The sequence below is a fragment of the Cololabis saira genome, chromosome 23, assembly GCF_033807715.1.
Source record: "Cololabis saira isolate AMF1-May2022 chromosome 23, fColSai1.1, whole genome shotgun sequence".
Lineage (NCBI taxonomy): Eukaryota > Metazoa > Chordata > Actinopteri > Beloniformes > Belonidae > Cololabis > Cololabis saira.
Window position 1 is genome coordinate 7,824,501 of NC_084609.1, and position 23,433 is coordinate 7,847,933.

The 23,433-nt window shown below is 42.5% G+C and overlaps 1 protein-coding gene across 3 annotated transcripts in view; it reads right to left on the minus strand.

Moving 5' to 3' along the window:
- The window catches only part of LOC133424021 (inosine-5'-monophosphate dehydrogenase 1b), a 30,225-nt gene extending 28,949 nt beyond the window's left edge, over window positions 1-1,276 (minus strand). For all 3 annotated transcript variants that reach the window (XM_061714390.1, XM_061714389.1, XM_061714388.1), the window contains exon 1: window positions 1,144-1,276. The gene's annotated coding sequence lies outside the window, so the exon portion shown is untranslated. The remainder of the gene's footprint in view (window positions 1-1,143) is intronic.
- Between the last annotated feature and the right edge of the window lie 22,157 nt (window positions 1,277-23,433).

The window sequence follows — 23,433 nt, forward strand, 5'->3', positions numbered from 1 at the left end:
TGTATGTATGTATGTATGTATGTATGTATGTATGTATGTATGTATGTATGTATGTATGTATGTATGTATGTATGTATGTATGTATGTATGTATGTATGTATGTATGTATGTATGTATGTATGTATGTATGTATGTATGTATGTATGTATGTATGTATGTATGTATGTATGTATATATAAATATATACATAAACCTACACACATCTATTCCGCTAGACATCCCTGTCACACATTATTTTATAATATCCCAAACTTTCCATCTCTGAATTATCCTCATCCAGTCAATTAAATTAAATAAAACGTCGTCATTGATGCGTTTTAAACAGGAGTAATATTGACACAACTGGCAACCCGACAACTAATTCGTGACATCTGGTTGGGTTTTAAGCGTGTAAACCAATGCCGAATTAAGGAAAAGGTCCGTAAATGTATATTTAATCAGTTGGTACACATCTGAACAGGTTGTGACAACTCTGGGAGGAGAAAATATGCAGTTTTGCAGGATTTTTGAAGCGAGTCTGGTGATGCAATCAGGTGCACACGTATACAGTTTCCTTACATCCGCCATATGCTCCTATATAAACATCCTCAGAAAAGTTACTATCTTTAAACCATAAAAAAATACTGTTTTGTTATTTTCCCCAGTGGTAAATATTAATGATTTCCCCAGAAAACATTAATAAAACACATTGTTTACACAGTAATCATTAATATTTCATTATAAGAGGAGGACTGCAATATTAACAGGTAGATCTCTGCTTTGATGATAGCACTTAATAGTTTTGTAATACTATAAAACAATAATAATATTAGTAATAAAAACTTGTGCAGGAGCACATGTGGCAGCCAGCGTTAGCATGTAGCATTAGCACTCCTTTATCCAGGATTCCTCCTCATCAAAAAGGCTGCTGACACTTTAAGGTGATTTTTTACATGGTTTCAGACAAAAGCAAGGGTTTTCGGGCTGAATAAGTCAGAATCAAAGCCAGGGAAAGCTTCTCCTTGCAGGGAAACGTGTGGAGCTAGCTGATGCTGATGCCCACGTTGACCTGAAGGAGCAACTTTCACCTGGAAATACACATAAAAAGGAGCCAAAACGGGGGAAACCGGGGAAATAGTGCCCGTTACTGCGTTACTACGTTACCTCGTGGTCGAGGAGAGGAACTAGCCCGGGTCCAGAGAGCTTTAAGGCGGATCCGCAGCAGGATGAGTCTCAGTCTGACTGCAGACTGTTATGTACTGGCAGGGGCGTCACGGCCTCCTGCCCGCCCCCCTGCTGCCGGGGGCAGGTTAACCCCCCCGTGACCCCCCCGCAGCTCTCCCAGGGGCAGCTTAACCCCATCCATCCTGCTGCCAAAGCTGCTGCCAAAGCTGCAGATAACAGTTCATGTGCAACAAAAATTGTGTTTTGAATACGGCTGGGTATTGTTAAGAACCTCACGAATCGATTTGATATTGATTCGATATTGATTTAAATGCTTCGATATCGATTCAGTAAGACGTAGAAATACACAAATACCTGTTGGCAATTTTTCATTATTTTTATTTTCATGCCTATAACACGTGGCATGTTACTTCACATAGAAATGAACTGAGCAATTAAAACTAGGGTCTACGATTTTACATATTGTACATTTTCATCAAAATCATTTATAAGGTTGTTATGGCCCAATAATGTTACCTATGAACAGAGACATTCAATAAACGAGACAGCCCACTACGGTTCGGTTTCCTGTATCTGTGTCACGTGACTGCCACGCCCCTTTAGGAGACCGGAAGCAGGTCCTGAGTCTATTGAGTCCTATGGGCAGGCGCGTCATTTCCACCGGGGACGGTGGGGACGCGTCCCCACCACTTTGTCTGACGAGCAGATTTGTCCCCACCACTTAAAAAAATAATAATAATAATAATAATAATAATTAAGTAAGACGCGATTTGTCCCGTATTTTCATTAACGCCCCATACACACGTCTGTCACACACACACATCAACACTAAATTTATCAATAATGAACAAAATAAAACACAGGAAACATTAAGGCCGGCAAAATCTTAGTGGCGGGACAACAGGACCTGCTGCGTCTGTGCCCAGATCTTTCTATGTGCCAGACAGCGGAGAGGACTGAGCTTCCCCTCCAGGTAGGAGTTGGGAATTGGGAATTAAAAGTTGCGTTCTGCAGGCCCGGTTCTACGAGGGTGCATCAGCATTGCACCCTCATTTTATGTGTCTTCATGCTCAGTTGAAAAGACGAAAAGTCTGAAAAAACTGACAAATGCGCCTGATTTATGGTTCCGCGTTAAATCGCGTTAAATAGCCTACGGCGTAGGTTACGCAGCGTCGCGTACCGTACGTTCGCATCCCTGCGTATCCTACGCCGTACGATTTGCGTTGGTGCAACGCGGAACCATAAATCAGCCAGTGTCCGTCACTGATCTGCTTCCAGCGCGCAGTTTCCTGCACCAGCAAGACGCTGCTCTCTGCTGCTCCGTTAACACAAAGTAACCGTGGATATTCGGAAGTGGTTCAGCACAACGAGACAAACAAGTTTACAGGACTGTCTCAGAAAATTAGAATATTGTGATAAAGTCCTTTATTTTTCTGGAGTCCAAAAATGTCATACATTCTGGATTCATTACAAATCAACTGGAATATTGCAAGCCTTTTATTATTTTAATATTGCTGATCATGGTTTACAGTTTAAGATTAAGATTCCCAGAATATTCTAATATTTTGAGATAGGATATTTGAGTTTTCTTAAACTGTAAGCCATGATCAGCAATATTAAAATAATAAAAGGCTTGCAATATGTATATGATGTTTCCGACGACCTAAATAAGACCGCGCAGATGGCTTTTAATATGGGGACAATATCGCGTCAATACGCATCATCTAATGCAATGCCTATTATTTATCATGAAACCTCAATTCGGAAGTAATGGGCCTAGCTCGTACCCAGCACTTTTCAAACCTTACTCAGGTTTATGGTAAATGTCCCCAGCACTTCTGAAATCAAACTGACGCCCATGCCTATGGGAAAAGTGAACGTGAGCACAGATTATTACCAATTCCTTCGCCCCATAGTAACCTAAGTAAATATGGGACCCATTTTTCAAAAGCCACAAACCTTCTGAACATTCTGACACCAAAATGGTAATTTTCAGACCGACAGATTAGGAGAAAATGAACTTTGTTTGAGACCTGTCTCTGTCTGAGCAACACACTCTCGCGAGATTTGGCTCTCATCGTTTTCCCATCGAATAAAATGAAGTTTAAAACTAAAATAAAACTTGCTTCTTTGCTTAATAATACTGTTATTTTTATTATTTAAGTCTTTTTGGAAGAAAGTTGTACTGTATCTAGTGTTGTATGTTCCAAAACGATGTGGAGAGAGGGGCGACCACGCCCACTTAGGAGACAGGAAGTGTATACCATTTCATACCATTGGCAGTAACGGTAATGCGCTATCTTCTGTATAGAGTATCTTTGCTATGAAATATGATTAGCAAAAAGAACCAAAAGAAAATATTTCTTCTATCTGCTGTAATCCTGCAAAGAAGTCAACCAATAGGCGCCATTCGGCCCGAACGGCGCCTATTGGTCAATCTGCTTGAATGTCAGTGATTGGACAGTCCTCACCTACTCCCCGCCTCCCAAAGTACGGCAACACGAAAGACATTTTGAGAGAGAGTATTTGCAGAGTATTTGCTTCGGCAAAGGCGCCGCTTGTTTTTGGTCCTGCTGGCTCCCGTACCAGAGGGGGTGTGTCGGAGGCGGGAGCTTCATGTGAGGCGGAGCACAGGGGGAGGGAGTTTGTCTGGGGAGTAGGTGTCTTTTTTTTTTTTTAACTCAAGATCGTACACCCTAGCTTTAAACTTAGCAGCACCATGATGGCTCACTTGTGCATTTGTACTGTAGTACAAAGTTAAAATTTAAGGCACGGTGTCGATTTGTCGCAGAACCATAATTCAGGCTTTAGATGCCACCCTGCTTCAGCACACCATGATACAAGTACCTGTGTCATCAACAGAATTGTGCAGACCTTGATAACAAGCTAATGAGGACCATTAATTAGAATCAGGTGTGTTGGTGCAGGGAAACATCTAAAACATGCAGGACAGGGGCCCACGAGGACCAGGATTGAGAAACACTGCTTTAACATATATAAAGTGGTCTCCCCCCAGCCTGCCAACTCAGAGAAGGAAGAAAGCAACCAAATTCTGCAGTGCCTGTACAGCCTGTAATGGTTTTCAATAACTCCACACAAGTTTTACGATCCGATAGTTTACTCAGAACTTCAGGCAGGTGTAAAAACAACAGGCAGCCGGTAGTAATCAGTTATAACGGTTATAAACGTTACGTCACCCGTTGGATCTGTTTACAGCACGGCAGTGACGTAACCCTGGCAAAGCAGCACTGCCCAAAGGCGCAGCAGCATACATATATTGCATATATGACATCTCCCCTTTTAAACTTGTTTTCTTCTGTAACAAAACAACGTTAGGCAATGCAATAGAACTTCTCAATATTCAACTGAACCGAAACAACTGAACCGAAACAAAAACAGCATAGCATCAACAATGCACAGAATATCACGTTTCACATTTATTTATTTTTTTCAAAACATAGCACAATCAAACAACAATAGAACTGTTCTTCTTCTTTTTTTTTTTTGTAAGTGTCCCATTCTCACAAATTCAGTCTGTCCACGGGTTTGCCCAGTCTGCCAGACCTAGTGAACAACAGTCCATCCTGTGTGGGCGGTGGCCGGGTATTGGGTGTTGGTGAAGCAGTGTCATTGGCAATATTAGGCTCAGACTGCTGTGTAGCAGCTTCCTGTTGCTGTCTTTCCGGTACTGGCGCTGGTATGTGTCCAGCTGGCGCAGGGACATGTTGCAGGTGACGACGGCACCTCAGTGTCGCACCCTGTTGAGTCTCGATGACATAGGAACGCGGAGTAGAACTGTCGCCAGCGATGACGTGTGCTGATAGTCCAACTTCACGAGGATGGGATCAACAGGCTTCAGCGATGGTAGGGTCTTTGCTCCATGGCGAAGGTTGAAGTAGAAAGCCTGTTTCTCCTTCTCCTTTGCATCCCTGCTCCTGACGGCTTTCAGGTTAGGCCATCGAGGTTGAAAGTTTCTCTCGAGTGTTGGAAGTGTTGTCTTGATCTTCCGGCCCATAAGCAGTTCAGCTGGGCTTACTCCTGTGGTGGTGCATGGTGTAGCACGGTAGCACATAACAGCGAGAAGAGGGTCTTTCTGTTGAAGAATCGCTTTTGCGATTTGAACTCCTCTCTCCGCATGTCCATTCCCTTGTGGATTATGGGGACTTGACATAATTTGCTGAAAGATGAACTCTTTTGCGAACTCTCGGAACTCGGAACACATGCAAACTGGCCACTGTTGTCGCTCACCACCTGGTCCGGGCAACCGAATCTTGCAATGACAGTCTTTAGCTTTAACACTACTTGTGAGGCAGTGACTGTAGGCATGTGGAGTATCTCGAGGAACCTGGAGAAGTAAACTGACACGACGAGGTAAGTGTGCTTGTTATATTCACACAGGTCAATAGCTAGTCTTTTCCAGGGCCGGTCAGGTAGAGGAGTCGAGATGAGGGGCTCTTTGCGCTGTGTGTGTGTCTCATCTCATGGCAACCCTGACAGGTCTGGACTTTCTGTTTGATGTCAGATGAGATGCCGGGCCACCACACTGATGTGTTATCTGCATTTTGTCAGACCCTGATGTCCATCATGCATCCGATCTAGGACTTCCGCTCTTAGAGAGTTTGGGATTAACATGGGACATCCTCTTGTGACGATTCCATTGTACTCAGACAATTCACTATGTATAGGGAAATAGTCTTTGATGGCTAATGGAACGTTGGCCATCCTGACTTGACGTATTGCAGCAGCATCTGAAGGTTACTGTCAGCTGTTGTGGCTGTTCTTATGTTCTCCAGCTTTTGTGGTGTAGCTGGTATGTTGTTGACAACCGCTGCAAAGTAACACTCAACTTCCGAGTGAGTGTCTGCCACAGTCAAGGTCTTGCCCGCTGCATATTCAGCCGTTGGTTTGAATCTCATTAGTCTCATCAGCAGTCTCTGGCACCGTATTGGAACATTGTCCAGATCCTTTTTGTTCATCAGTGGAACCAAGGGCTTGTGGTCAGTCACTAGCCTAAAGTTCTCAAGGCTCACAAGGTACTTCTCGAACCTTTCACATGCCCAGGCACTTGCCAGGCATTCTTTCTCAATCTGGGCGTATCTGGTTTCGGCGTCAGACAGACGACGTGAACAATAGGCCACCGGTTTCCAGTCACCATCATGTTGCTGCAGCAGCACGCCACCGATGCCATAGCTGCTAGCGTCAGCCGACACCGCAGTACGTCGATTCACATCGTAGAATTTCAGAACTGGAGAAGTAGATAGGATGTCTTTGATGCGCTGGAACGCCTCCTGCTGTGCGTGCAATTTTATAATCTCCTACATCATCCAATACAGTTTTTCTGTAACGACACGTATCGTGACGTTTTTGTATAGCGAAATTTCGTGGCACGATATATTGCTACAATCCTACTGTCAACCACTTACAATCTACAATTATGTGCTCATAGCCGGATAGGACGACCTTTGTTGACACTGAAATGCTGTGGACATTCCTATGTATGTAATTCATATAATAGAACCTAAATGAAAACACAAAGGGGAATTAAAGCTTATTTATTTTAAGTATTTTCAGTTTATATACACATTGATTGTCTTCAAGTGAAACATTTACATTTTATTTTAATTTGTCATTTTCACTTGTGTGGCTCTCTGGCATTCATGACTGATGACATGTTTCTGTGCCCCGTCCTGCTCATCTTTAGGAAAGTAAATTTGGTTTCCCATTTTTAGAGATATTAACAAGGAATCTTTGCTTTTTGTGCAGAAATATCTTCCATCCATCCGTCCATCCATCTCTGGTTTGTTGTTCAAAGTTTGTTCCCGTTGTTGCTACTAACCTCGTAAGAACTGTCACCCAGGCTACAATAGGTGACAGTTCTCGCGAGGCTAGTGACAATTCAGTTTGCAGTTTAAAAATTATTATATTATAAAACGGGAAATTTAGGGGAAAATACTATTACCCAAAAAAAAAGATTGGTATGATTTTAAGTTTCGGTTTCATCTTTAGTATTTAGCTTGGCTAATCATCCACTGGCTGGAGTAATTACGCCTCTCGGCGCCAAACCAAAGGTCATTTTCACACCTGATAGTCCTGTTATAGTCCTGTAGCCCTGGAATTGATTAACCGAGTTCCCCTTTGGAGATTAATATAGTAAAATAAATGATTAATCTGACCACGGGATGGTTTTCCATTTATGCTCGGAGACCATGACAGTGACTGCGCTCTTCTTCACTTCTTGTTTTTGCATGATGGAGCTTTTCTTTCTTTTTTTATGACACTAGTGGCCTTTATTGGGACGGTAGGACCGCTTTTCCACCAAACCGGTTCCAGGGCTGGTTCTGGTTCTGGGCCAGTGCTGAGTTTGGAACTGGGCTTTTTCTGTTTCTACTGACAAAGAACTGGCTCCGGGCCAGAAGAACCGGTTCAAAGGTAGCACCAAGTCTTTGCTGGTCTACAGTTCGGTCTACAGTAAACGGAGGGGGTGGAGTTACAGTACCGCGGGAAGTAGGTACCGCACCCCCTCCCCCAGCTCCCGCCCCCCCTCCAGACAGGAGGGAGGGATGATGAAAAAATAAAATAAAACAAAAACCTGTTATGGCCGGCTGCTGTGCCAACTGCGTAGGCTACTGTATTTTATAGTTATGACGGGCTGCTGTGCCAGTGTGCCACTGTATAGGCCTAGGCAGGGCTTAATTTGAGGGGGAGCAAGCCGGAGCGCGCTCCGGCAAACATGTAACAAATAAATATATACTTTTACGCACCGCTGCGCGCTCATGTCAATTCCAATTATTTTTCCTACACAGAGAGAGGTCTGGTTAAGAGTTAACGTTGTGGTGGGCAACTGAGGCACGGCCCGCACGGGATCCCATCATTCTGATTGCTATTTGTTTGTTCTGATGGGTTTCCTGTTCTGAACGAGTTCTGTTAATAAATATGCTGTGTCAATCAGGATCAGCTAACTATGCCTGGTTAATTGTCTGTATCAGTTTGTTGCTATTTGCGTGTGGAAAGGAAAGGTGCAGTTCTTTATTGTACATTTCCGTCAATAAGATCCATTAAATTAGGGTAAAATAACCGAAATAATACTCGATTTTTTTTCTATGTGAGGGTATCTCACCCGGCACGCACCCCCTACTGTGAATTAAATAGCAAGACTGGGAGACGGAGACATTTTCAAATAAGAATGAATCTGGACGCGCACAGAGATTTCTTCAGATTCTCTGGATCTTTTCTGTTTTGTCCCTTCGGGTTAAAGTTCAAAGCTTCCTGTTAGTCTATATCTAAATGCTATTTTATTTTTTTGTTTGCTCGTTCTTTGCTTTTATCATTGGATTCTAATGTTTTCAGGTCCTCATCTAGTTTTAGCTGATCCCTTTTTTTTGGTTGAAATCCCAGAAGGTTGTTAAGAACTATAACAAGATATGTGCAGTTGTTTTAAGACTTTTCCCGAACCTTTTATAAGTTTAGACTTTTTGAAGACGCGTGACCGAACGAGTCAAACGAGTCAAACGAGGGAGACGTGTTCCCAGCAGCAGGTTGGCGTGACCTTTGTGAACGAGAAAAGTCCCGTGCTTCAACTTTAATCTGTTCATCAACTACAAACGAGTCTATTGATATCTTCCCGAGCGGAAAAACTGTCACGTTCAAGTTCATCGTCTTTGGTTTTGACTAATATGTTTCAGTGTCTGAATGTTGGTGGCACGCAGCTCATCTTAACCGGAGCAAACGTATGCAGAAGTCCCCGTCGATCACATTTAGCTCTCATGAAAACGGCTGATCGGCTCGGGGGGGGCATCAGCTCCTGGACTCTCAGCTATGAAACCAATAATGTAATAATCTAATAGTGTAATGGGGGCAGCATGCAGCGCAGCATCGTCTTGCTGAAAGCTGCAAGACCTTCCTTGAAAAGGGCCATTGTCTGGATGGGAGAATATGCTGCTCTGAAGTCCGTCAGCATTGATCTTTTTAGTTTTTTTTCATTTCCAGATGTAGAAACTACGGAAGAGTATGAGTACGGAGCCCTGGAGGTGACATGGAAATTATTATTTTTATCTCGTGGGCACGACTTTTTATGTCGTGCCCACGAGATAAAAAAGTCGTGCGCACGAGATAAAAAGTCGTACGCACGACTTTTTATCTCGCGCGCACGACTTTTTATCTCCCGTGATTTAGGAAGGCGGTCAGTGAGAACAGAACACTGGGATTGAATAATTAGGCATTCACTTCAACATATACAGCTATTGATGCCAAGCATTTATCTAGTCGTCGAAGTCCGATCTCGGGAAACTGGCTTCACAAACGACGTTTTAAAAGTGGAACTATTTCCAGAGGCGGAGTTGACACAAAGTGCTTCGACATTGTCACGTGAGCGTGCTGGACCAATCAGAGTGGCCGCTGGTCCAAGATCCCTGACAGATGACAGCGATGACAGATGACAGAATTATCACAATGACAGAATTATCACTGTTTCAGCAGGTCTCTTAGGTTTATAATTCAGATTAATTTTCGTTTACATATAACATTGTTTGTAGTCATTTTAGTGCAATTTAAGGCTTATTTCTACAAATAAAATCAGCACTGTAGGCAGCGATCTTGGACCAGCGGCCACTCTGATTGGTCCAGCACGCTCACGTGACAATGTCGAAGCACTTTGTGTCAACTCCGCCTCTGGAAATAGTTCCACTTTTAAAACGTCGTTTGTGAAGCCAGTTTCCCGAGATCGGACTTCGACGACTAGATAAATGCTTGGCATCAATAGCTGTATATGTTGAAGTGAATGCCTAATTATTCAATCCCAGTGTTCTGTTCTCACTGACCGCCTTCCTAAATCACGGGAGATAAAAAGTCGTGCGCGCGAGATAAAAAGTCGTGCGTACGACTTTTTATCTCGTGCGCACGACTTTTTTATCTCGTGGGCACGACATAAAAAGTCGTGCCCACGAGGATAAAAATAATAATTTCCATGTCACCTCCAGGGCTCCGTATATGAGGACTAGGCAGGAGAAAAAATATTTGAGAGGGGAAGATTTTTTTTTTATTGTGCACTTCGAGAAAAAAGTCGAAATGTTGAGAAAAAAGTTGAAATGTCGAGAAAAAAGTCGAAATGTCGAGATTAAAGTTGAAATACAATTTCGAGAATAAAGCTGAGATACAATTTCGTGAATAAAGTTGAAATACAATTTCGTGAATAAAGTTGAAATAAAATTTTGTGAATAAAGTTGAAATGTCTCCTCTGGCCCATCAAATCCAGTTAACAGAGCGACTGACAGCTATAATACAGCGATTTCCTTTACAAAGTGTTTTTAACACTATGTAACACTATGATTGTGCCGTATCTGACCTATTGCATTGAAGTATGGGGGAATGCTTCCAAAAAATATACTCACTCTCTTCATTTTACAAAAAAAAAGCCATAAGAATAATTAGGAGAAAAAAATATAGTCATCCTTCAAATCCATTATTCCTTCAGTTAAAACTGTTGAAATTTCCTAAATTAGTGGACCACAGAATTCTGCAAATTATGTAGAAATTAGCTCATAAGAAAATGTTGCCAATCAATATACAGAAAAAATTTTGAAAAACGAGAAAATAAGTATGTAACAGGGCTAGTGCTACGGGGGCCGACCGACAGGACAGAGGACACGGGGTTTAGTGCAGGAAACGTTTTTATTTGCAATCACACGTGCACCAGCACCTCCAGCAGAGACCCCTTGCTGCTGTGCAGCCACTCCTTACGTAACCAGGCAGGGTGGAGAGGTTGATGGGGCACACCTGTGCCCAATCACCTGAGTGGCTGCACCTCCACCCTGCCACAAAGTATAACTTAAAAGGAACAGAAATCTTTAAAAAAACTAAATTCAGGACAAAATTAATGAAACGTGTTTCTGTAAAAGGTATCAGTTTATGGAATAGATACGGATATGCATACAGAAGCCAAAGAATGCAAATCAAACATTACATTTAAAACAATAATAAAAGCCAGTTTGATGAAGAAATTGTCATATATGCAATATATGTATGCTGTTGCACCTTTGGGCAGTGCTGCGGTGCCAGGGTTTCGTCACTGCCGTGCTGTAAACAGATCCAACGGGTGACGTAACGGTTGTAACGGTTGTAACGTTCACTACCGGCTGTTGTTTTTAAACCTGCCTATTGAAGTTCTGAGTAAACCATCGGATCGTACAACTTGTGTGGAGTTATTGAAAACCATTACAGAAATATCATGATAATTGTTAAGTTAGGTGGGTTTTCTTTTTTTTCTCTCTCTCTCTCTTTAGCATCATTGTCATATTTTTTTTTCTTTGAATCAAAAAAGAATATGACTTTTTTTAATTACATTTATTGGAAAGTATTTTTTTTTTAAATTGCGTAATTTTTTTTTTTATTATTACATTAATTGAAATTTGATTTCTTAGGAAAAAGGGACAGATAAAATAAGCCTAGTCTTCTTTCTGTTCCCTTTCATTCAAGGAAAGAGATTTGTTGTAATTATATTGAACTGTTTTGTTTTTCTTTTAACGAGTGAAATAAAGAAATAAATCAAATTAATTACCAAACATTGAACTTTCATTTTCATTCCCAGCACACAGAGATTTCTTCAGATTCAGATTCTTCAGACTAATGCAGATGCTCCTGCAGATGCTCCTGCAGACGCTCCTGCAGACGCTCCTGCAGATGCTCCTGCAGACACTCCTGCAGACGCTCCTGCAGACACTAATGCAGACGCCCCTACAGACACTAATGCAGATGCCCCTGCAGACGCTCCTGCAGACGCTCCTGCAGACGCTCCTGCAGACGCTCCTGCAGACGCTCCTGCAGACACTAATGCAGACGCTCCTGCAGATGCTCCTGCAGACACTAATGCAGATGCTCCTGCAGATGCTCCTGCAGATGCTCCTGCAGACACTCCTGCAGACGCTCCTGCAGACACTAATGCAGACGCCCCTACAGACACTAATGCAGATGCCCCTGCAGACGCTCCTGCAGACGCTCCTGCAGACGCTCCTGCAGACGCTCCTGCAGACACTAATGCAGATGCTCCTGCAGACGCTTCTGCAGCTCCTGCAGATGCCCCTGCAGACGCCCGTACACTACGAGACCCAACCCGGATCTGTTTTCCACTCTGCATTCATGATATCAAATGTGGGTCGCGGCAGATGTGGGTCAGCGATTCCTCCTGCACTGCAGCTATTCTGGGCAGCTTGTTTACCCTCCCTTCACCCCTCGCCGCCCGCTCCTGCCTCGACGGCACGTCACAGGAACTTCACGCTGAATAACACCTAGTAACTCATGTGGGGCTGTTTTCGTTGCCTCCCAGAAGCGTTCTGCATGTAAAACCGGCTACTAACAAGTGTCAAGTTTCAAGTTTAGTTTATTCATACATAGCCATTAAGATAAACGTATACAATTGAGACCAATTAGACATCTATAATGGTCCTTTGGCATGTATGAATGGGTCCCCCAAAGTAAACTATTGAAAGCTTTTGGGAGGGGGCCCAAAGGTCATGAAGGAAAAATGAAATTTACAATGCAATGTGGTACCGTGAGGAATATGAAAACAGTAGACATTACAATACAGACAATCAAACATACAAATACATACAGTTGTCCCAATAACTCCGTCATGTAGCAAGGGTATTTTATAAATAGGTAGACAGTAAATTTACTTTTAGATTTCTTTTAAAAACAGAAAGAGAACACAGCATCTTCAGGTCGTCATCAAGTCTGTTCCAGACCTGAGGCCCTGCAGACAACACTCATACCAGTGCAATGTAAGAATACCATCAATCAGCTGCAACTGGTTCAAAACACTGCAGCGCGAGTTCTGACTCAGACCAGAAGGAGAGCACACATTAGGCCCATTTTAACATCCCTACACTGGCTACCTGTTAGTTTTCGTGTTGATTTTAAAGTTCTTTTATTAGTTTATAAAGCGATACATGGGCTTGCACCAGAGTATATCTCAGAGATGTTTTTATTCTATGAACCAGGAAGGAACTCCGATCCTCTGGCTCTTCCTTTTTAGCTGTTCCACAGAGTAGAACTAAAACATTTGGTGATGCTGCTTTTAGCCACGATGCTCCAAAACTGTGGAACAGCCTGCCGGAGGATCTGAGGAGCTGGAAATGTGGACATTTTTAAACGTAGAGTGTGTGTAGTAGAGTGTATTAATTTTAAGCGTTCTCAGCCCTCTCCGGATAGGACAGTGATCAACGGACAAGATGTAGAAATTGTAGAGTCCTATAAATATCTGGGAAATATAATAGACAATAAGCTGACATTTGAGGGTAACACCAACTTAATTTACAAGAAAAGTCAGCAGCGTCTGTACTGTCTTAGAAAACTGTCCAAATTCCATGTCGATTCATCCTTGATGTCCATGTTTTATCCCTCTTTCATTGAGTCTGTTTTAACTTTTTCTTTCATTTGTTGGTTTTCATCACTAAGGGTAAAGCAGAAAACTGTTCTTACCAAGGTGGTTAATGTAGCATGTAGCAATGTAGCAAAATAATTGGCTCTGCTCAGGTGACTCTACAGGACCTGGATAACAAACAGCTGTATAGGAAAGCAAAAACTATCATATCAGACTGTTCCCATCCTCTACACCAAGAATTTCAGTTTCTCCCATCGGGTACATTGCTCAGACTTCCACTTCTCAAAACTAACAGACATAAACATTCTTTTGTACCTTCTGCATCTCCCTTCTCAATTCTATGAGGAAAAGGTAGCTGTTGTGGGGCTTGGGATTTTTAGATTTTTAGATTTAAAGTCGTTGTCCTTTTTTTACTATGTGTATATGTCGTTCTGGCTTTTATGTAGCATCAAATTTTATAGTTTTATTCTGTTTATCATTTTTTTAAAGGTATCTGTTATATTTATTTATCTATTTCTTGTAATGTTTTTATTATTATATTTTATTGTTGTGGACTGATTATTTTTTAGCCTTAATCTTTGAACTTTTATCATTTTTTTTTTCATTTTTTTTTTCATTTTAATTAACTATATTGTATGTCAGTGTGCATTGGTCTCCCAGTTTTTATTTTTTTTGGTCTCCCAGTTTTTTATTTTTTTGTTTATTACGCTTATTTTTCAGTCAAAATGTCAAAGCACTTTGTATTTCATGTACCTGGATGAAAGGTGCTATATAAATAAAATTTGATTGATTGATTGATTGATGTAAACGCCGTTGTCTAACTCACCTCTCCGGGCAGAAACCCGCCTGGACCCGCGTGGCGCTGTATCTCTGGGCCGCGGTCTGGTGTCCGAGGCCGTGGGGGGTCCGGCAGGTCTGGCGCCCCCCATCTTCCCGGGGGGGGACGGGGCCCTGCGACGGCTCGGCGTCCCCCACGATCCTGCGATAGTCCTCCAGCCGGGCCCCTGGTTCCCCGGACCGCTGGGATGGGAATCCCTCCATGATTGGACCCTGAAGCCTGGGGGGGTGACAGGGGGGGCTCAGCCTTCAGCTTCAGCTGCTGCTTCTCGTCTGCAGACTGGCTTTAAACGATGGACTGGGGGGGTGAAAGAGTCTGAGTTCATGCAAAAGTCACTCTCGGTGTGTCGGAGCGGCGGGATGCACCTGCTCTCAGGGAGGCAGCGGCCACCTCTGGGTGTGTCGTCGAGGGCGTCGCCTAGGAGACGCCCCCGCCGGGAGGGCGTCGCCGTGGCGATGACTCCAGCACAACAGATTGCTCAGAGACCTGCTGGGACGTAATCGCCCCCGCCAAGGTCGCTCACAGTTCCAGTTACACAATCTCTGGAAATAGTTTCAAAACTATTTTGGTTCTCAAAATAATCTGGCAGACGCTCTGGGAGAATCTCACAGTACCTGAAACTGGGCTCTGCTCTTCTTAAAAAGGGTTGGATGTGAGTTAAGTCCTTTGACCTTTGACCCCTCGGAGACCTGAAAGCTCTTAACTGTCTCTAATGGCACTTTTCCACTAGGACCTACTCGGTTCTACTTGGCCTGGTTTCTTTTCCACTACAATTCAGCACCTGGAGCAGAAGTAGGAGGTTGGAGCGAAGCTGCTGTGATGTATTTGATTGTGTGATCTAAACGAAGAAGAAAACAACACTAAAGATGTAGAACCTGGAGGAGATGATAGATGTGCTGCTGGGTCTGTGGCTTGTGTTCCATATCAAGTTAAAAAATGAGAGTGAGAGAAGCTTCAAGCGGCTTTTTAATGTTTTTTAGTTCATCTCGGCTGCTGAAAACTCCGTTGGGAGCAGCGAGCAGCTATGAAGTGACAGAGCTCCTGGTAGATCTGGTCGTTCCTTATCGCCCGTCTAGATCCCTTTTTAATTCTCTCCTCAGCACCAGGTTTATGAACATCTGCACCTCAGAGTTGGATCACCAAACAGACTTCTGCTGCCGTTGCTGGTGGAATAAAATGAACAAGAATCTCCGTCAGAGTCTCTTTCTCTGATGTCACATCCTGACTCAGATGTCTGACTCCAACCCCCCGACCAATCGGTGGTCTGTAGTGTGATGACATCAGACAGTGGCGTAGGCAGAAATATTTTTGTGGGTGGGCCAAAATGGGTGGGCCATATTGTCCCAGAAAAAGCAGACTTATAAAAACAGAAAACATGATTCAACAAGATTCAATTTTACTTTGTAATCTGCATTACAAATGCATTATGACAGTTATGAGTTACCTGCTCAACCAACAGTGCATGAGAACCTGTCTATATAGGCCAGTAGCCTATTTGCCACTATAGTAGCCTATTTGCTGTAAAATGTGCAGACACTTCCCCTGCTCCGCTGGAGAAATGTCTGAACATTTTACAGATGATGAGAAACATCTTGATTTCCCATTCTCTGTGCTTGGAAATACACCCAAAATTGGCTGTAAAGGTGGTTCATCAATTGTGGATAAATGGAGGGGTGCCGCCAGTTGACCGGGAGAGAGCTCTGGTGCCGGCGAGCCGGCGGCAGGGCTAACCTCCTCTGGAGTGTGAAAAAGTGGGCTGGGTGGACTGGCAGTGGCGTGTCTTCTTCAAGTCTTGATTTTTAAAATAACTAATCAATGAATTATGTTTAGCCATTGTCGATGCCTACATGCGACTGGGCTGAAGGAGCCAACCACTGAGACTGGAGAGGACGCTGGCACTGATTGTTTGCCGCTTCTCCATTAGAGTTACTCAGCTTTTACTTAATTTTCTACTTTTAAAACCAGTATTAAAGTTAGTTTTAAAGTCAGTCTTTTAGCCTATGATTTATGATTTGCCATTGATTTTTATGACTTTTTTACGTCTTAGTGATGATACTGCTGCTTTTTTTTTATTTTCTTGCCTTGAATGTTGTAGCACTTTGAGATTCATTGAATGTAGAGTGCATTATAAATTAAATTCATTATTATTATTATTATTGTTGTGGCGATAAGGTCGGCTGCAACGCCAGCTAGCTTGCTGGCTAAAGGCAGCTCAATCTGTCGGAACCAGAGCAATCAATTACGTCCCGAGGCTCCTACAACTTGTTTCAAAAGTTCTGTTTTAATCAGAAGAAAAGAAATAAAGGCTGAACACAAGTCAACAACAAATCACATTTATATACCTTTTCTCATATATTTTTTTAGAATATGTTTATGTGAAACATGTATTTTGATCATAGTTGGCTGGGAGGGCCAGTCCCACCCAAGCCCATTACTGGCTACGCGCCTGACGTCAGATAAGGCCCGATTCAGCCCGCTTAGAACCTCGGCAGAGTAGTTACAGGAAAGTAACTACTTGGCACGGTCAGACCCCTAGTGGAAAAGCGCAACACTGAGTCGAGGGGAGCCGAGTCGGGCTGAGTAGGTACTAGTGGAAAAGTGCCATAAAACATCCTGGTTTCAAGTCTTAAACAACATCTGGAACAAGTCCAGGGCCGAGCAGAGCTCTGCCGGGACCCCTGGTCGCTCCGAGCCGAGTGTCCAGGGGTCCCATTGGTGAAATATGGGTGAAAGGAGCCGGACCGGCTCCCGAACCCGACCCCTGCTGGTAAATGTAAATGTAAATGTACTTTATTTATAGCCCTTTACAGCCACCTCTAGGTGAGCCAAAGTGTTTTACAGAATAAAACATACAGAAATACAACATACAATCATAAGACAGAGCAAACAATTAAAAAGAATAAAAAGTGTCACCACACTACTGGATATTAAGCTATAATAACAAGTTAAAATACAAGATTGATTCACCAGTGATCGTATTCTACTCAAAATACTGATTAACCTCATAGTTTTCAGTATGTTCAGTATGGCACTTCCATGTTAATTTTTCATCAACTATGACACCTAAGAATTTAATAGAAGAAACTTGAGTTAATTAAACATTGTCTATGAATATTTTGGCCTCTTCCTTAGTGTATCTTATTTTTATTTCAAAATATCATTAAATTTGATTTGGATGTATTGAGAGAGAGTTTATTCATCTGAAACCATTTACAAATTGATGATAGCTCTTCATTCACTTCAAGGATCAGCGTAGTAAAATTTTCATGTGAAGCAACGAGGCATGTGTCACCAGCAAGTACAGTACAGTACAGGAGAAGGCCCTGATGCCGACCCAGGACACACCAGAGAGATGACACCCCCGGGCCGGGCCGGGGACGGCTCGGGGTTCAGGTTCTGCCTCTCCAATCTGGACCTGGATGGGTGGAAGATGATGGACGGATGGCTACTGAACCTGGTATAGGGGGATTTCTCTCCGCATCGCAGCTAATCACAGAGAGTAGTCATGTTTATTTTGGTTTCCCGCCGGTTAAAAAAGACGCCCTCTGTCCCGCCGGCGCCGTCTGACGCGAGGTCCATTGAGAGGTCTGGTCCGGCGGCACGAGGACGGGTCTCTGTCCCAGAACACAACCTTCTGTGTTCCACCTTATGACTCAAATTTGCCTCATCTGGTCAATAACCGTCCACGCTGTGCGCGTGACGCGGATTAGGGCCCGGCGTAATTGGATGTGCGTGGCCAAACCTGAGGACATGCACATGCAGAATTAGGAGTGGGGTCGTCCCCCATGTGACTCCGGCCCTTTTACGGCCGCCGTGATCGTGAAACGTCTCCTTCATGCAGGAGGTCGGTGTCCTGGTGTGTCACGTACGGGTCGGGGGGGTTGGAGGGCTCGTGAGGTAAAGTTCCTTAGTGGAAAACATCCCGGAGGATTTGATCCCTTAGCGTCGCCGCAGCCGGTCACCTGGGGAAACCTGGGGGAAACTGGGACGTCTCGTCCTCTTTCAGTCCTTATGTCAGAAATCTGGGTGTGATTTTTGATAGGTTTTTCAAATTTGACAGACAAGTTGATAATGTCGAAGTTTTTATCAGTTACACCTCCTAGCCAAAATGAAATATTTTTTAAATCGTCACGACCTGGAGAAAACTGTTCACACTCTAATCAGCTCCAGATTAGACTATTGGAATGTACTATATGTCCTCTATTAGCCGCCTTCAACTCTCCGTCTTCTAACTAACACTAAAAGACGTGAGCACATGACTCCGGTCCTCTGTTCACTCCATTGGCTTCCTGTCCATTTTAGAATTGATTTTAAACTTTTAATGTGACCGAGTCTTTTTGAATCTGGAACAAACTCCCCTGCAATTTACTGTATGCACCATCTCTGACCTTAAAACCTATTTATTTAGAATGGCTTTTAAAGCGGCACTATGTAACTTTTCCACCTTAATATAATATTTCCAGAGTCATTGTGATGGTACATCAACTTCCAACAGGTTTAATGACACCTCTGTCATGGTCTGAGGGGTCTGTATCACCTTCACTGGCACTATGTAACTTTGAGGAGCATGGTAGGAACCCTTCCACACTAAAAAACTACACATTTTTACGGCTTTGACTGCTTTACGGCACATACGTCACTTCCCCCTCCTTCCCGATTCGTAGTCAAGACGAAAATGGGCGGGGCTTTGAGCGCAGAGCTCAGGAGAAGCTGGTAACCCGTTGCTGCGTTGTAGATGCAGCAGCTCCACACAACAGACGTGGGGAAAAGATCGCTAATGGTTTAATTTTTCACCACTTTCCTGCTCGGAGGCAGAACCACGGAGGCCAAGTATCTGATATAACAAAGTAAAAGAGTAAAAGAGTCGTCGGCTCGGTTGGATCGCCGCTGTAACGACCAAACATAACGTTCCTCAGTAAACAAACTAACACCCACACAGACGGGCGTCGGATCAAAACACGGGTTTATTAAACCACAAACAAACACTCACAGACCGGGGTCGGATCATTCAAACGAGTTTTATTCCCCACTTCTCCAGCTAAACGCAGTTGTCAAAAAAAAAAGAAAAGAAATTTAAGAGTAATACAAAACATGTACTGTATGTTGTACTATTATACTAATTTATTGAAACACGTGGCGAGTCAAACATTTACCAAAGCAGCTGCCAAACACTCCTAAACAAGGTAGCCTAAGACGTGGGTTCTGCAGAACTGCGGCAGTAAATCCTTCTAAAGAGTGGAACTCCGACGAGGAGCTCCATTCTTTAGTAGCGATTTCATATGGATCCAGACCGTTAATAATCATTATTTCTCCATATACCGCTCTCTGGCTTCCTTGTTTAAGGTATCCCGGTAAATTCCAGTTCCTTTCCAGCAGTTTAGCATCTTTTTTTGCGTTCCGTCTGTTCACTTGGTGAAACAGAAAAGTCCGTCCCGTCTTCATTCGCTATCAAAACAAATGCAGCGACGGGACAGGAGTTTTCCGGCAGTATGCGCTGGTGCTCATGGGAAACGTAGTGTTCTTTTTGGTAAAGCACTACCGCTTTTGTACAAAAGATGGCGCCAAACTCAACAAAAGCTGAAAGTTCCGCTGTGCTGCTTTAATTTATCCATTGTGTATTGTAATTCTGTATGGGCAGCTACTACTTTTCTCAATAAAATCCTGCTAGCCCAAAAGACATTTTTGAGAATGGTTACTTTTGCCAAAAAAACAGAATCTTCTATTCTTCTTTTTAGAAAATGTAATTTATCTGTCTTCAATGTGAACATCCATCAAACTTGTGTGTTTATGTATACGTATGTACAGTATATTCATCTCATGACCTGCCACTCAGCTTCCAGAATGTTTCTAAGTTTTCCTCAGACATCCGTTCATATCAGACACGACACTCAAAGGACTTTCACCTTCCTTTATGCTGGACTTCACACAATCAACGCACTTTAAAATACAGAGGACCTTCCCTATGGAACAATTTACCTACATCACTAAAATCAATATCTTCACTGGCTTTGTTCAAAAAACACTTGAAAAAAATAATTCTTTAGTTAAGATCAGAAACACTTGTGGAGTTGTTAAATTGTACTTTTTTTCATGCAATTATCCTACATCTTCATAATTTTTCCTCTCTTTCAATAATTCAGTATTCTTTTTCTTTTTCATGCTAAATTGTCTTTTTCTCTTTTATATTATAAGATAAGATAAGATAAGATAATCCTTTATTTTCTCCCTCAGTGGGGAAACTTATTTTGTTGGCAGCATTACGCTTAGCACACACATGCAGGGGAGGGGTAAAAAGAGACTAAAAAGTAAAAAAATAAAAAATATATATAAAATATGTATAATTACAGAAATATGAGAAGTATATACAGTAGATTGAAAGAAAAGAAACAGTCCCAAAAATGCAGGTAGAGTGTGTGTGAGGTAGACTGGCAGATATTGCACATATGATATTGCACATCTTGTTATTGCACAAGTTATTGTCCGTTGGCTACTGAGAGCAGGCCTGTATTTTTCTATATTGTGTTCTTGCTTTGAAGTCAGCTGCTACAACTGCTGCTGTTACTGCTGTTGTTATTGTTGTTTATGTTTGTTTTATAAAGCCTTTATAAGCCTTTTTGGCTTCCACCTCTCCTGCACAATGCTTCATTTGACCATTGTTTTTACTGTTCTGTTTTATGTGCAAATAAACTAAACTAAACTCCTGGTTGGACATCCTCTCTTTCCATGGCGGAAGGGACTGCGGGCCCCAATGATCTGAAGGATCCCGAGGGACGGGTCGAACCTGGTCCATTTTGATTGGTTCCTATGGATGGTGGAAGATCAGGTGCTTGGTGCCCCAGGCTCAGACTGGGGGGTAGACTGGGGTGGGGGGCTCGTCGACGAGCACCCAGTGGCTCCGCCTTCATCCAGGGGGTGTGGAGGGTTCAGCCCAAACGGCTCGTCACCTCCGGCCGGAACCACGCGGGTTTAGTACCAGCAGCCGTGACCATGTGCTGTTGGAACTGGCTATTGGGATAAAAGAAACTGTACTGAATTGAAAATACTGAAAACAAACTGGAAAAGTACAGAAGAAGAAGAAGAATGCATACATACATACATACATACATACATACATACATACATACATACATACATACATACATACATACATACATACATACATACATACATACATACATACATACATACATACATACATGTATTCATGCTTTTATGATGCAAAAATCTGTTTGACCCGGCCTTTGTATGTTTTGACCGTATAGAAACGTAATTCTTGCCATTGTAAGAATAAGACGTCTACCTGCTGTACTCTACTGCCCTTACTTTTTAACAACTTGTGCTTTCTATTATTTTACCTCTTTTCTTATAATTTTATTTCATTTTATTTGTTATTTATGTTTTAAGTGTGTCTTGCCGCTTTTAATGTTGATGTAAAGCACTCTGAATTACCTTGTGTTGAATTGTGCTATATAAATAAACTTGCCTTGCCTTGCAAAACAATCTTTTTAACACATTTCTGGATTTCGGCCAGACCACAGCACTGAGACTGTACTCATCAAAGTCTTAAATGATATTCATCTGAATAATGATTCATGCAAAACCTCTGTTCTTTTTTTTTTGATCAAGGTATTTTTTTTTAGTTTTACAAGTTATTACAAGTTTGTAAGTTAACAGGCGCACAATACCATTGTGTCGCCGCCGGTGTATCCAAAGTCAAAAACAGTTTTCTAAGCTGACCTAATAAACTTGATTCTGATTCTGATTCTGATATAGTTTACAATTTAACATAAGTTCAACAGAACGGACAGGAAGAAATCAAAAAACCCATCGACCCCCGCACAAATACCAGACATAGGGTCTGATTTACTAAAGGTTTGCGTCGAAAAAACGTGTGCAAACTTGACATCACCCGCAAAGCAATGTGCAAGCTGATCTACTAACAGCGTGCAAAGAGGACTGCGCCTCTCAAATGAGCAAAATAGCACACGCTGTTCATTTAGTACTTTTGCCCTGATGAATAATCAATATGGGGCGTACCCGCCAGAAAGCGCTAAATACTGGGAGGGGAAAATGCAAATATGTCCATTTACCACCCGCAATGAGATTTACCAAGCCTGAAAGTTTTTGCGGGGATTGTGATTGCGTCTGTATTTAATACGTTCGAAAGGAAGGTGCTAATCTGCCCAGCATTACGCACCGATGCTTGTTGCCTGATTTGAGGACTGGGGTGGGGATGGCTCAATTTATTGTGTGGATTCTCCACATGCAAAAGGAGAAATATTTTATTTGAATGTTAAATCGAGTATTATTCAGCAAAAGGTTGCCACAGGAGGCACATTCATTGTTTTATTTGTGATAATAAATAAATCACGTGTTTTCATGGAGAAAAAAGTGTTTCTTATTGTGCGCCTGTTCTGCAGTTGGCTCTAGCGTGTCATACCCCGGCAGGTGTTGTGCCGTATTCAGCACCCCTGCCGTGAAAAGCACCCCCTCGTCGACATATATTACCCACAGATCTCTTATTCACGAGTAAATGTCAAAAAGGACTAAATGCTCATGTTTAATTTACTACAAATGACAACGTACACACAATGACAAAAATGATATTCTCATTCCCTGTCACGTTCTGTTTAGCGTCCAGTTTTGTGTTAATGATTCATGTTTAAATGCGCTCATGGATTCCACAATAGTCATACTTTCCCACAATCACAGTCACAGATAACAAAAATCGGGTAAATGGTTATTAATGTCATTAATTAATAGCCTGCTTACTGTGTTGTCTTCCATAATATTTGTAAATATATATAATATAAACTCCTAAGTATGTGTTTGTGTGAGTGTGTATATATAAATATATTGAAGTGTCAGTGTGTTGTTTTTTTTCTTGGTCTACTTATCATTGAATATACGAGGGGGTGCTTTTCACGGCAGGGGTGCTGAATACGGCAACAATTTGCCTCTTCCACTAATATCTCTAACTCCAACTCGTCAAATTTCATTTTGCGCTTGCGACTATCCTGCTTTCCATCCAGACTCTCCATGGCGCAAAGTTTGCGCC